We start from the raw sequence: 15,700 nt of genomic DNA, 5'->3' as shown, positions 1-15,700 counted from the left end.
CTCGTTACAATATGCATATATTATTACTATTGGAATAGAAAACACGTCTCTTAGTGTTAAACCCGTGTGAATTATATCTGGTGGAGGTAAAACAGAACTCATTTTTGCAGCAAACTTCGCTGACAGGAAAGTGGAAATATCTGAAATCGATGCTCTGTTGAAGGCCCTGCCTTTAAATGTCCCTTGATAGTTTACTAGTATACTTGCACTTCATACTTCTCCACTAATGTCGAAGGCAGAATGAGAGAAAGAAATAGGAGTGTATAACTTGATCTGGGGTCGAATAAAAGCTCTTGCATGACGGTGTCACCAGTTTCCTGTTTTCTGGAGAGCGTGTGAAGGGACCTTGGTTTTGCCTTCTGAAAAGCTGTCGTTATAGACGACTATATTCTCCGGCTTTGATTTTATTGATACTTGTGACAAATATCATCCGTAAAGTATGTTTTCTGAATATTGTTTTATGAGATTATTGAAATTTAGTCGGACGTTAGGCGTGTTGCGGGGTGTGCCTTTGTTCAGGAGGAGAGCTTCGGCGCTACTTTGCTAGCTTTCCGTGCTAATTTGACTGGAGAAGAGGACATTTCCTAAAACCAAACAACATTGTTTCTGGACCAAGGACCCCTTGTACAAATTCCTGATGGAAGCATCGTCAAAAAGTAGGACCCATTGGTTTATGACTGCTATTTCAATATCTGTCAAACATGGTGAAATGGTCGTTGCCGCCAGATTTGGGTATCTCTCGCTATAACTAAGCTGGATTTTGCTCGTAATGAAGTTATTTTTAGAATTCTAACACGGCCGATTGCATTAAGAACTAGTGTATCCTATCCATTCTATACAACATGTATTTTCTAGTAACGTTTATGAATCAGTATTTGTCGGAATAGTGAGTGTCATAAAAATTATCCGCACAGTTCTGGGAAAAAGATGCTACGTTAGCACAATGTATAACCACTGATTTCAGCTCTACATATGCACATTTCGAGCAAAAAACATAAGTTATTATAACTGATGTTATAGGACTGTCATCTGATGAAGGTTTATGAAGGTTAGTGAAAATATATCTTTTGCTGTTTATTCGCTATCGTATAACGTGCCTATTGGCTATCGCTAACTGCCTTGGATGAATGAATCGGTAGTGTGGTAGGCTAATTGTAGTAAAGCTAATATCTATGCTATATTGTGTTTTCGCTGGTAAAACCTTAAAAAATCGAAATATTGGCTGGATTCAACCAAGATGTTTGTCTTTAATTTGCTGTACATACCATCGATTTTTTTCAGAAAGTTTTATGATGAGTATTTAGGTATTGACGTTGGTGTCTGTAAATTACTCTGGCTTGCTTCTGGTCTATTTCTGACGGTAGCTGTGATGGTAGCTGCAAATGTACAAACTGGATTTATACCTCAAAATTGCACATTTTTCGAACAAACATAGATTTTATTGTAAACATGTTTATAAAGACCTGTCAATCTGATTGAAGTTGTTTCTTGGTTAGTTTGGTTGGTTCTTGGTTTAGTGTGGTTGGCTTGTGCATGCTACCTGTGCTCTGAAAAATGTCTGTCCTTTTTTGTATTTGGTGGTGAGCTAACATAAATATATGTGGTGTTTTCGCTGTAAAACATTTTAAAATCTTTCCAATCGGACATCGTGACTGGATCAAAGATGTGATCTTTCAATTTGCGTGTATTTGGACTTGTTAATGTGTGAAAGTTAAATATTTCTAAAAAATATCTTTTGAATTTCCGGCCTCTCTTTCAGTGGAATTGTGGAGGAGTTCGCTAGCGAACCCCGGTGCCAGACAGGATAACTTTGATTTACTGTATTAAGCTGATTCATTTTTATATTACCTAAATGTGCTCCGTTGGGGCAGAAAACACAGTGCCGAGACCTACCGAAACAGAGAGCAGATGGAAAAGATTGAATCTGTAAAGGTAAATAATAGGATACACAAATCTATGAACCCTTTAATGTATATTTTGATGATATTTGACCACAATCGCAATAAGGATTTGACTGTCCCAGTTCCACATTCACCTTTTTACAATAACGTTCACCTTTTCCATTCAACAGAAGACAATAGACCTAATTGAATGTAATGTTTCACTCATGATATAAACTGTATATGATATATACCTTTTGATAAGAAGTAACCTGATGAACTTTCAATATTACCTAAAGGTGCTCCGGTTAGGGGCAGAAAACACAGTGCTGACCTTCCATACAGAAAGCAAGCTGAAAAGCATTGATCTGGGAAGGTATTAGTTAAACGAATATAACATGTATTAACCATTCTTAACTTGTATAATTTGATGAATCATTTATCATAATTGTTTTGTATGTCCCAGTCCACATTCACCTTTTTTACAATAACTTTCACCTTTCCATTCAACGAAGAAAAAAAAGTAATTGAATGTAATGTTCACTCATGATATACTGTTATACATATAACTTTTGATTACTGTATTAAGTCTGATTCATTTTTATATTACCTAAATGTGCTCCGTTAGGGGCAAGAAACACAGTGCCGAGACCGTTCCGACAGAGATCAGATGGAAAAGACTTGAATCTGAAAGGTAAAGTAATTAGGATAAAAGATATATTACCCTTTAATGGTATATTTTTGATGATATTTGACCATTTAATTGCAATAGGATTTGACTGTCCCAGTTCACATTCATTTGTACAATAAACGTTCACCGTTTTCCATTCAACAAGACAAAAGACACTAATTGAATGTAAATGTTCACTTCATGAATTACTGTATATGATATAATTTGATAATGTAGTACGCTGTGAATTTCAAATTATATAGCCTAAAGTGCTCCGTTACGGCGAGAAAACACAGTGCTGACCTCCCATACAGAAAGCAGCTGAAAAAGCATGGGAATCTGGAAGGTCTAGCTTAAAGAGATATACCATAGCTATTACCTTCTTAATTGTATAATTTGATGATCATTTAGTGGCGATAATTGGATTTGTATGTCCCAGTTCCCATTCACCTTTTTACATAACTTTTCACCTTTTCCATTCAACAGAGACAAAAAAGTAATGAATGTATGTTACTCATGTATACTGTATATAATATACGTTGATACTGTATTAAGCTGATTCATTTTTATAATTACCTAAAATGTGCTCCGTTAGGGCAGAAAACACAGTGCGAGACTTCGAACATGAGATCAGATGGAAAGCTTGAATCTGAAGGTAAAGTAATAGGATATAACAAATATATGACCCTTTAATGGTATATTTTGATGATATTTGACATAATTGCCAAAGGATTTGACTGTCCCAGCTTCCACATTCACCTTTTTACAATAACGTTCACCTTTTCATTCAACAGAGACAAAAGACCTAATTGAATTAATGTTCACTCTGATATACTTGTCATATGATATAATTTGATAATGTAGTAACCTGATGAATTTCAATATTACCAAAGGTGCTCCGTTAGGGCGAAAACACAGTGCTGAACCCCTCTCCATACAAGAAAGCAAGCTGAAAAAGCATTGAAATCTGGAAGGTATAGTTAAAGAATAGAAACATGTATTACCTTCTAATTGTATAATTTGATGATCATTTATCATAATTGGATGTAGCCCAGTTCCACATTCACCTTTTTACAATAACTTTTCACCTTTTCCATCAACAGAGAAAAAAAATAATTGAATGTAATTTCACTTCATGATATACTGTATATAAAAACTTATGATACTGTATTAGCTGATTCATTTTTATATTACTAAATTGCTCCGTTAGGGGCAGAAAACACAGTGCGAGACGTTCCGAACAGAGATCAGATGAGAAAGACCTGACTCTGAAAGTAAAGTAATAGGATAAACAAATATATACCCTTTAATGTGAGTATATTTTGATGATATTTGACATAATTGCAATAGGAATTTGACTGTCCGAGTTCCACATTCACCTTTTACAATAATAACGTTCACCTTTTCCATTCAACAGAGACAAAAGACCTAATTGATGTAATGTTCATCGATGATATACTGTATATGATATAACCTTGATAATGTAGTAACCTGATAATTTCAATATTACCTAAAAGGGCTCGTTGGGGGAGAAAACACAGTGCCGAGACCTTCCGAACAGAATCAGATTGGAAAAGACTTGGAATCTGAAAGGTAAAAGTAATAGATAACAAATAATTTACCCTTTAATGGTATAGTTTTGATGATATTTGACATAATTGCAATAGATTTGACTGTCCAGTTCCACATTCACCTTTTACCAATAACGTTCACCTTTTCATTCAACAGAGACAATAGACCTAATTGAATGTAATGTTCACTCATGATATACTGTATATGATATAACTTTTGATATGATAGTACCTGATGAATTTCAATATTACCTAAAGGTGCTCTTAGGTGCAGAAAACACAGTGCTGACCCCCCCATACTGCAAAGCAGCTTGAAAAAGAATTAAATCTGGAAGGTATTTATAAACCCGAATAAAAAATGTATACCTCTTAAAACTTCTTATGGTTAGATCCCGCTACGGGATCGATATGAAACAGCCAGTGAAGAGCAGGGCGCCAAATTCAAACAGAAATTCTCATCATTAAAAATTCCTCAAACATACAGTATTTTACACCCTTTTTAAAGATAAAACTTGTTGGATATTACCCACCACAGTGGTCCGATTTCAAAAAGGCTTTACGACGAAAGCCACTCACCACGATTATGTTAGGTCAGTACCTAGTCCAGAAAAACACAAACATTTTTCAGCCAAAAGAGGAGTTCACACAAAGCAGAAATAGAGATACAATTAATCACTAACTTTGGATGATCTTCATCAGATGACACTCCATAGAACTTCATGTTACACAATACATGTATGTTGTTTGTTCGATGAAGTTCATATTTATATCCAAAAATCTCAGTCTACATTGGCGGGTTACGTTCATAAGTGTTTTGGCTCCAAAACAGTCTGGTGAGTTTGCAGAGAGCCAACATGATTTACAGAAATACTCATTATAATGTTGAAGAAAATAATAAGTGTTATGCATAGGAACTTTAGATAACTTCTCCAGTAATGCAACCGCTGTGTCAGATTTCCAAAAAGCTTTACCAAAAAAGCCACACCAATGCAATAATCTGAGTACGGCGTCAGACACAAAAACAACCATACAGATATCCGCCATGTTTGGTGGAGTCAACACAAGTCAAGAAATAGCCATTATAAATATTCACTCTTACCTTTGATGATCTTTATCAGATTCACATCCCAGGAATCCCGTTCCACAATAAATGTTGTTTTTGTTCCAATAAGTCCATAATTTATGTCCAAAACCTCCTTTTTGTGTCGGCCTTGAGTTCAACAAATCCAAATTCACGATGCGCAGGCCAAGACGAAAAGTCAAAAATTTCCATTACAGTTCGGTAGCGAAACATGTAAACGATATATAGAATCAATCGTTAGGATGTTTTTTAACATAAATCATTCAATAATGTTTCAACCGGAGAAATCTTTTGTCTTTAGAATGGCGATGGAACGCAGCTACCTCTCACAGCCTGAATAGCTCATACACTCCAGACACCTGACTCAATCAGCTCTCATTACCCCACTTCACAGTAAAGCCTCAAACAAGTTTAAGACTGTTTGACATCTAGGCGGAAGCCTTAGGAAGTGCAATCGGACCAAATGTTACCACTGTATCTGGAATAGGCAAAGAGTTTGAAAAACTACCAAACCTCAGATTTCCCACCTTCCTGGTTGGCTTTTTTTCCATCAGGTTTTTGGCCTGCCATATGAGTTTCTGTTTATACGCACCAGACATCATTTCAAACAGTTTTAAAAACTTCAGAGTGTGTTCTATCCACATCTACTAATAATAATGCATCTCTTAGCTTCTTGGGCCTGAGTAGCAGGCAGTTTACTCTGGCACCTTATCCATCCAAGCTACTCAATCTGCCACCCAGCCATAAGCAAGTTAATTGATAATAATTTGATGATCATTTGTCATAATCACATTTGGGATTTGACCCTGTCCGCATCACATTCACGCTTTTCCATTCAACAGAAGATAAAAAAACGAATTGAATGTAATGTTTCGACTCATGATGATACTGTATTGATATCATAATATTATTGTTATAATGCAGTAACCTGATGAATTTTCAAAATTACCTGAAGGTGCTCCGTTAGGGGCAGAAAACACCAGTGGCTGCCACCTACTGAACAGAGAGCAGAAATGAAATGAATGTGAATCTGGAAGGTAAAGTAATAGGGAACAAAGTATATTTCCTTTCGCTATATATTTTTGATTGATATGTTGACATATTCGCGATAGGATTTGACTGTCCCTGTTCCCACATTCACCTTTTTTACAATAAACTTTCACCCTTTCCATTACAACCAGACAAAAAAACTAATTGAAGGTAATGTTCACTCATTATATACTATCGATATGAATATAATATAACTTTGATAATGTAAGTAACCTGATTCTTTTAATACTACCTAAATGTGCTTCGTTAGGGGCAGAAAACACAGTGAAGACTTTTTTCCTACTGCGACAGAGAGCAGCTGGTAAAGAATTAATCTGAAAGGTGAAAGTTATACTGGGGGGGAAATGCATTAACCCTCTAATTGTATATTTACAGTGTTTACATTGTTCTAAAACTAAGTCTGCTGACAATGTGGAGTGCATTAAACATTTATAATTCCATACAATTTTTGGAACAGTTGAAAAAGGACACTCACAATTTCTTTTAATATGGCAGATTGGCACAGGTGAAAGGATTCAAAGGAAAAAAAAAAAGTCAAGGTAGGACAGGAACATTGTAATGTTCATTAGATTATTACAATATACAGGTAACAGCATAAATAAAGGAAACAACAAGTGTCTTAAAGGGCGTTTGGGGCCACCACGAGAGCTGCTGGATCAGCTTCAATACTCATTGGCAATAGATTCTACCAAGTGTCTGAGCTCTCTTGTTAATGGGGTGGGAAACGCCTGTCATCAGGCGCCGCTCCAGAAATCACTTTCATAAGGTTATCAATTGAGTTGAGATGCTGGTGACTGAGATGGCCATGGCATATGGTTTACATTTTTTCATGATCATCAAACCATTTTGGACCACTCGTGCCCTATTGGGAAGTGTCATTCTGTAAGAGACCCTCTCCATCAGGATAAAATGGTGTTCATCATAGGTTGAAGAGTGGGATCTGTAGTTATTGACGTTTACCTGGCCCTCTAAGGGTTGAGTGGACCTAAACATGCCAGGACAAAAGCACCCCACACCATAACAATCCACCAGAAACCCTCATTTACTTCAAGTGTTTCCCTTTATTTTGGCAGTTACCTGGAGGTCCACATTAATCTGAAATCCTACCAATCCATCGCCATCATATTGTGTAGAAATGAAGAATCTTGTCTTTCTATTTCCCCAAGAGAAAATATTCTGGAATGAAAAGACTGCGCACCCTGCTATTAGAGTCATTCAAAGAAGCGTGCTAGTTACATTAACGAAAAAGATACAGAAAACCCTCGTTAAATGCAATCTCCATGTATTGTCTCAGAGAAGTTTTCAGTTCAGAACGACACTATTGGGAAATGAATAAAGGAACGAACAAAAGAAAAAACTTTCATGGTTGTTGGTGTGGCCAGAGAAAATGTTGCAGAGAAATGTAATGTTCCTTTAACTCCACAGAATGGATTTGGATTCTTATCTTTGATAAAGAAAAAGGTTTCCATGTCAATACTGACCCTCAACACACCAATAACTGTGCAGAGCTCACTAGTGTGAGTGTTTCTAGACTGTGACAGACACACTCTGTCTTTTTATAATGTGATAGCAGAGTCACTTCATTTACACTTTTACTGATGTGAAGACATCAAACTACTTTCCTTTGTTCAGCCCGCGGACAACGTGCCAAGATTCGGGCAATAAGAATCATTTGAATTGCCATACCAAAACCCTTTTCACACCACTGAGCCAAGTCGAGCTGGACTACGCTGGCCTGGTTAGTATAGGTTGGGTCAGCACGATAGTGTGAAAATCCGAGATGCAGGTGAAATTCATGTCAATGAGACATGCATTATACACATTTTATGTTGTTCAGTGATACCAAGTTGTAAATGTGTGTATCTTTTCCCAAAAAGAGTTCAGACGCCACAAGAAAAAGAGCACTAGTAATGGCATCTTTGAAGACAGTAACTCCGCCATGGTTCGTTGAACAAACCCTATTGGAAAATTAATGTCTTTTTGTCGATTTTTTGGGATAAAAGTTGAAAAATAAGGTCTGTTGGTAAACGCAGCTTAGGAGCTAATCTTCATCAGCTAAAGTCACTGATTTTTTTTAAAAGCATTTATTTAATCAGAAAAAAACACAAAGGCTTAATTCATAACGTTTCCTATTAACTGATGGATATTATCCAGATTATAATGTATATCATCCTAAAGCCTGTGTTGACCTCAGACGTTATTTCTACATTATCCCAAACCCTATTCTTTCCCCCTAAAGAATGGCTGAACGAACCAAAACTTACTCATACAAATCTTTTACGACTACAAATTGGTGAGTTTTATATAATCTACAAAAAATTTTGACTTTTTTTCTACCTGTAGCTAGATTATGAATGTATTCTGTGAAACTACTGTAATACAAGTTAGAAATATCCTTTGTGGTCTTCAGTTCTGTTAAAATGTTGTCCCAATTTAATAAATTACTGTAATCTGTTGATAAAGTTTCACTGTTCTGAATGTTTGAATGTATAAAAAATATAAATGCAACAATTTTCAAAGATTTTTTACTTAGTTACAGTTCATATGAGGAAATCAGTCAATTGAAATACATTCATTAGGCCCTAATCTATGGATTTCACATGACTGGAAATACAGATATGCATCTGTTTAGTCAGAACTTTTTTTTAAAAGGTAGGGTGTGATCAGAAAACCTGTCAAATCTGGTCTGTGACCACCATTTGCCTCATGCAGCGCGACACATCTCCTTTGCATAGAGTTGATCAGGCTTGTGATTGTGTGTAATGTTGTCCCACTCGTCTTCAATGGCAGTGCGATGTTGCTGGATATTGGCGGGAACTGGAACACGCTGTCGTCCGATCAGAGCATCCCAAACTTGCTCAATGGGTGACATGTCTGGTGAGTAAGTAGGGCCATGGAAGAACTGGACAAGATCCTGAGGCACATTTGTCGTGCCATTCATCCGCCGCCATCACCTTGTTTGAGCATGATCATGCACGTCGCAAGGATCTGTACACCAATTCTTGGAAGCTGAAAATGCACCCGTTCACCCATATTGCTTTAGATAAATTGGTCTTGCTAAATGGCATACATAACTCTAAAACATTTTAGGATAGCCACCTCTTTCCTCTTTGGGTGCATAGCCAATATTGAACCTGACTTCAACTTCCTCAAAATACTATGCTGCAGGATGACACATGCTATAAAGTGCCTTTTAAGATCCTGAAAAATGTACATATACACTACGGTTCAACATTTTGATCGCTTAGAAATGTCCTTATTTTGGAAAGAAAAGCAATTTTTTGTCATTAAAATAAACATCAAATTGATCATAAATACAGTGTAACATGTTAATTGTAGCTATTGTAGCTGGAATCGGCTGATTTTCGGAATATCTACATAGGCGAAGAGGCCCATTATCAGCAACCATCACTCTGTGTTCCAATGCACGTCTGTTTTTAGCTAATCCTAGTTTATCATTTTAAAAGGCTAATTGATCATTAGAAAACCCTTTGCAACTATGTTAGCACAGCTGAAAACTGTTAAGAAAAAAAAAACTGGCCATCTTTAGACTAGTTCCGTATCTGGAGCATCAGCATTTTTAGGTTTGATTACAGACTCAATGGCCAGAGAAAAAAGCACTTTTCTTCTGAAACTCATCAGTCTATTCTTGTTCTGAAATGAGGCATTTCCATGTGATAAATTGCCAAGAAACTGAAAATCTCGTACAACTCTGTGTACTACCCCTTCACAGAACAGCGCAAACTGGATCTAACTTAGAATAGAAAGAGGAGTGGGAGGCCCTGGTGCACAACTGAGCAAGAGGACATGTACATTAGAGTGTCTAGTTTGAGAAACAGACGCCTCACAATCCTTAACTAGCAGCTTCATTAAATAGTACCGCAACCACCAGTCTCACCGTCAACAGTAAGAGGCGACTCCTGGTGCTGGCCTTCGAGGCAGTTTGCAACGAAAAAAGCCATATCTCAGACAGGCCAATAAAAATAAAATATTAAGATGGCCAAAAGATTACAGACACTGAACAGAGGAATTCTGCCAAGAATGCTTGATTCTCATGGTCAGAGTTCTTTTGGGCCTTTTGGCAAAAACCAAGCGGGCTGTCATGCGTTTTACTGAGGGTGTCTTTCCGTTGGCCACTCTACCATAAAGCCTGATTGGTGGAATGCTGCAGAATGGTGGTCCTTCTGAAAGGTTCTCCCTTCTCCACAGAGAAACTCTGAAGCGCTGTCAGAGTGACAATTCAGGTTCTTCGTCCCCACCCTGAAGCTCAGTTTGGCCGGCGGCCAGCTCTAGGAAGAGTCTGTGCGTTCCAAACTTCCTTCCATTAAGAATGATGGAGGCCACTGTTGTTTTGGGGACCTTCAATGCTGCAGAAAAAGTTTTGTACTCTTCCCCAGATTCTGGTGCCTCTACACAATCCTGTTTCTGAGCTCTATCGAACAATTCCTTCGACCTCATGGCTTGGTTTTTGCTCTGACATGCACTGTCAACTGTGGGACCGAATATAGACAGGTGTATGCTTTTCCAAACTCATGTCCAATCAATTGCATTTACCACAGGTGAATCAATCAAGTTGAATAAACATCTCCAAGGAGATCAATGTAAACAGGATGCACCTGGAGGCTCAATTTCGAGTCATATAACAACAGGTCTGCAATACTTATATAAATCATTTCAGTTTTTTTTGTAATAAATGTGCAAAAAGTCTAAACTTGTTTTCACTTTGTCATTATGGGGTATCGGTCCCGCTCTTGTTTCGGGCGGTGTTCGGCGGTCGACGTCACCGGCTTCTAGCCATCGCCGCTCCACCTTTCATTTTCCATTTTTTCTTGTTTCCCGCACTCCTGGTTTACATCCCCTCTTTACTCTACGTGTTATATTTCCTCTGTTCCCCCAGTCTGTGTGTGGTATTGTTCGTTCGTTACGCGTGGACGCTACAGGCTGGTTTTGCGCCGGTATTGTTGTAACACGTGGTTTTGTTATTTGTACTATTTGTGTAAATTTGTGCGCTATCGCTTTTTTCCTTGGGCGGAGTGTTGCGACGCAGTTGCGTCCGGCTGTTTTCCTCTGCCTGAATAAAGTGTGCTGTCACTCATTCTCGCTCTCCTGACCTGACTTCCTTCGGCGAGTTGCGCACACTCTGGACAGATAAATCATTTCAATGGAGGATACATACGCATGCCTAGTGAAAGTATTCACATTCTGCTGTCTTAAAATTATCTAAAAAGGAAATAAAATATACAACCTTACTCCACATTTTAAAACGTGAAAGAAACATAAAACATGCTCAATGAATAAAAAAACTCAACCAATAACATGTTGTAATGCTCCTGTATTTATTTCTTAGTCAACCTTGTGTTCGTTGTGTCAATCAACCTGTTTCGTTGGTGTTTTGAACGTGCCCTCTTTCACTGTGTTATTGAACTAGCCCTGTCTTTCATTTTGTTCATTGATTTCACCTGGTTAGTTTTCACCTGGTCTCATCATCTCCTTATTTAGTTCAGTTCAATTCTGGGTTTGTGCCTTTGTGAGGTAGTCTCTTTGCATTTAATATTTGTGTAAATGTCCTGCTGAATAATACAACTATCCCAGGTCAGGTTTTCACTGTTTTACATGACCTTGGAGTGGATTTTGTAACACATGCTTCCTGTTCACTGTGTTATACAGGACAGTAATGTGGAGTAAATGGTGGCAGCATCATGTTATGGCTATGCGTCACCGGCAGGGACTGAGATTTGTTATTCCTGACTGAATGCTTGACAATAAGAGACAAAGTTTGAATATTGCTGTCATCAATAATTCCCAAACAAATTGACTGAGTTGAGCATTACATTTGACGTTTTAGTAGACGCTCTTATCCAGAGCGACTTACAGGAGAAATTGGTTTAAGCACCTTGCTGAAGTGCACATCGACAGATTTTTACCTAGTCAGCGTAGGATTCGAACCAGCAACCTTTCGGGTACTGGCCCAATGCCAATTTTGACAAAAACATTGGATAAACTGTATGTTGCCCTAAGAGTTGTGCAAGGTTAGTAACATCTTATTCACATGATTCACAGCTGTAATGGCTGCCTAAAGGCTTCCACCAAGGATTAACTCTGGGTGTCAATACATTTTCATTTTCATTAATTAGAACATCTTCTATAACTTTTCTCACTTTGAAAAACTGAGTAGGTTGTGTAGATGGGTAGGAAAACATCTAAACCAATCCCTTTTTACATTGAATTTTAAGGCAGAATAATGTAAGACCGCGCAAGGGGTGTGTAGACTTTCACTAGCGACTGTATATTTCAACAATGGCTCCCATTGTGTATGTTTTTATAGCAGTAATAATAGCAGTTATAAGATAAAACTTATCCAACAGCTGAAGGTCCAAAGTGCAGTATAACACAGTCTATTTGTTCAAGGGTTCCCACATGGTTGTATGACCTAATGGTTTTAGCTTTAGACACAACGTGGAATTGAATCAAATGACCAGGGTCACATTAAGGGATGTGCAAACTACTGAATATTGCCACCTGTGTTTAATGACACAATAGATTAAACTTCTATCTCCCTCCTACCCCAGCGGTTCGTCACCTGTGGTTCCCTCATGGTCCGGTCTTGACCTGGTAGAACTCCTCTATCTCTATCCTCTCTTTAAGCGGAGAGATTGGAGGGGCACTGGTACTGGTCCGGTGACTTCAACCAACCTGCCAAGTTGGACAAAGATCAGCGATCCAGGATGGTCCTGTGGACCCCGGTACAGGCAGGGTGTCTCTAACTGGGGGATGGATAGAGGAGTTCTACCAGGTCAAGACCGGAACATGAGAAGACCACAAGGTGAAGACCGCTGGTGTAGGAGGGAGATAGAAGTTTAATTCTATGTGTCATTAAAACACAGGGTGGCAATATTCAGTATGTTGCACATCCCTTAATGTGGACCCTGGTCATTTGATTCAATTTCCACGTTGGTTGTCTCAAAGCTAAAACCATTAGTCAGACAACCAATGTGTAGGAACCCTTGAACAAAAGACGTTTGACTACTGAACTTTGGGACCTCAGCTGTGGCATACGTTTTATCTTTAAACTGCTATTATTACTGCTATAAAAACATACACAATGGGAGCCATTTGTTGAAATATACAGTCGGCTAGTGAAAGTCTACCACCAACCCCTTGCGCGGTCTTCACATTATTCTGCTAAAATTCAAGTATAAAGATTGGTTAGATGTTTTCCTACCATTACTACACAACTCTCACTGTTTTCAAAGTTGAAGAAAAGTTATAGAAGATGTTCCTAATTAATGAAAAAATGAAAATGTATTGAACACCCAGAGTTAATCCTTGGTGGAAGCACTTTAGGGCAGCCATTACAGCTGTGAATCAATGTTGAATAGATGTTACTTAACTTGCAAACAACTCTTAGGGCAACATACAGTTTATCCAATGTTTTTTGTCAAAATTGGGCCATTGGGCCAGTAACCCGAAAGGTTCTGGTTCGAAATCCTACGCTTGACTAGGTAAAAAATCATCTGTCGATGTGCACTTCTGCAAGGTGCTTAAACCCTAATTTCTGCCTGTAAGTCGCTCTGGATAAGAGCGTCTACTTAAACGTCAAAATGTAAATGCTCAAACTCAGTCAATTTGTTTTGGGATTTATTGAATGAAAGCAATATTCAAACTTTGTCTCTTATTGTCAAGGATTCAGTCAGAATAACAAAATCTCCAGTCCCCTGCCGGTGACAAGCATATAGCATAACATGATGCTGCTGTGGAGTAGGTTGTGTAGATGGGTAGGAAAACATCTAAACCAATCCCTTTTTACATTGAATTTTAAGGCAGAATAATGTGAAGACCGCGCAAGGGGTGTGTAGACTTTCACTAGCGACTGTATATTTCAACAATGGCTCCCATTGTGTATGTTTTTATAGCAGTAATAATAGCAGTTATAAGATAAAACTTATCCAACAGCTGAAGGTCCAAAGTTCAGTATAACACAGTCTATTTGTTCAAGGGTTCCTACACATTGGTTGTATGACCTAATGGTTTTAGCTTTGAGACACAACGTGGAATTGAATCAAATGACCAGGGTCACATTAAGGGATGTGCAACATACTGAATATTGCACCCTGTGTTTAATGACACAATAGATTAAACTTCTATCTCCCTCCTACCCCAGCGGTCTTCACCTTGTGGTTCCCTCATGTTCCGGTCTTGACCTGGTAGAACTCCTCTATCTCTATCCTCTCTTTAATGCGGAGAGATTGGAGGTGCACTGGTACTGGTCCGGTGACTTCAACCAACCTGCCAAGTTGGACAAAGATCACGCGATCCAGGATGGTCCTGTGGACCCCCGGTACAGGGGCAGGGTGTCTCTAACTGGGGGGATGGATAGAGGGAACGTGTCCCTGACACTGGAGAAGGTCACACTGGAAGACTGGAAGTATGTGTGCCGTGTCAGCAGCACACAGTGGTATGAAAAGGCCAGTGTTTTCCTCACAGTAAATGGTAAGGGACTGAAGACTGCACTGCACTTGTGTAGACAATGTGGAATGGGTAGCTACAGTGCCTTCAGAAAGTATTCACACCCGTTGACTTTTTGCACATTTTGTTGTATTATAGCCTGCATTTTAAATGGTTTAATTGTAGATGTTGTCACTGATCTACACCCAATAACACATAATGTCAAAGTGGAATTATGTTTTTAGAAATGTTTAAAAATAAAATAAGACAAAATGTTTTGAGTCAAAAAGTAGTTTTTGTCATGGCAAGCCTAAATAAGTTCAGGAGTAAAAATGTGCTTAATAAGTTGCATGGACTCACTCTGTGTCCAATAATAGTGTTTAAAAGGATTTTTAAATCACTACACCATCTCTGTATCCCACACATACAATTATATGTATGGTCCTTTAGTCAAGCAGTGAATTTCAAGCACAGATTCAAGCACAAAGAACAGGAAGGTTTTCCAATGGTTCGCAAAGAAGGGCAACCTTTGAGCATTGTGCAATTATTATTATTTTGATTTTTTACAGTGTTTAATGGCTGTGATAGGAGATAACTGAGGATGGATCAACAACATTGTAGATGATCCAGAATAATAACACAAATGACAGGGTGAAAAGGAAGCCTGTACATAATACACACATTTTAAACATACATCTTGTTTGCAATAAGGCACTAAATTAATACTTCAAAACAAAAAATGTGGTTAAGAAATTAAATCTTTGTCCTGAATAGAAAGTGTTTTGGGGAAATCCCCACAACACTGAGATCCACTCTTCATATTTTCAAGCATGGTGGTGGATGCGTCATGTTAGGGGTATGCTTGTCATTTTTTTGGATAAAAATAAACGGAATAGAGCTAAGCATTGTCCTTTGTAGAATGCCCTTCTAGCCAATCAGAAATGAGTATTCAACGATGCTGCTTTCTTATCTCCTAGGTATAGTACAGACACTTCAAAACCTT

At 38.1% G+C, this 15,700-nt stretch overlaps 1 long non-coding RNA gene across 11 annotated transcripts in view; it reads left to right on the top strand.

Annotated features, from left to right (window-relative positions):
* LOC139025728 (uncharacterized) overlaps positions 1-6,215 on the top strand; it is a 19,070-nt gene extending 12,855 nt beyond the window's left edge. For 2 of the 11 annotated variants that reach the window (XR_011477343.1, XR_011477334.1), the window contains 2 exons: positions 2,509-2,574; positions 4,390-4,410. This is a non-coding gene — a long non-coding RNA (uncharacterized lncRNA). Of the gene's footprint in view, positions 1-2,192; positions 2,216-2,508; positions 2,575-3,443; positions 3,479-3,760; positions 3,775-4,389; positions 4,411-6,157 lie in introns of those variants that run through there. The other 9 variants (XR_011477338.1, XR_011477341.1, XR_011477342.1 and 6 more) reach the window with 7 other exon arrangements.
* Positions 6,216-15,700: the final 9,485 nt, after the last annotated feature.

This window comes from Salvelinus sp. IW2-2015, unplaced genomic scaffold, assembly GCF_002910315.2.
Source record: "Salvelinus sp. IW2-2015 unplaced genomic scaffold, ASM291031v2 Un_scaffold3166, whole genome shotgun sequence".
Lineage (NCBI taxonomy): Eukaryota > Metazoa > Chordata > Actinopteri > Salmoniformes > Salmonidae > Salvelinus > Salvelinus sp. IW2-2015.
The sequence above is the reverse complement of the archived record's forward strand: the minus strand, read 5'-3'. Positions and strand labels throughout refer to the sequence as shown.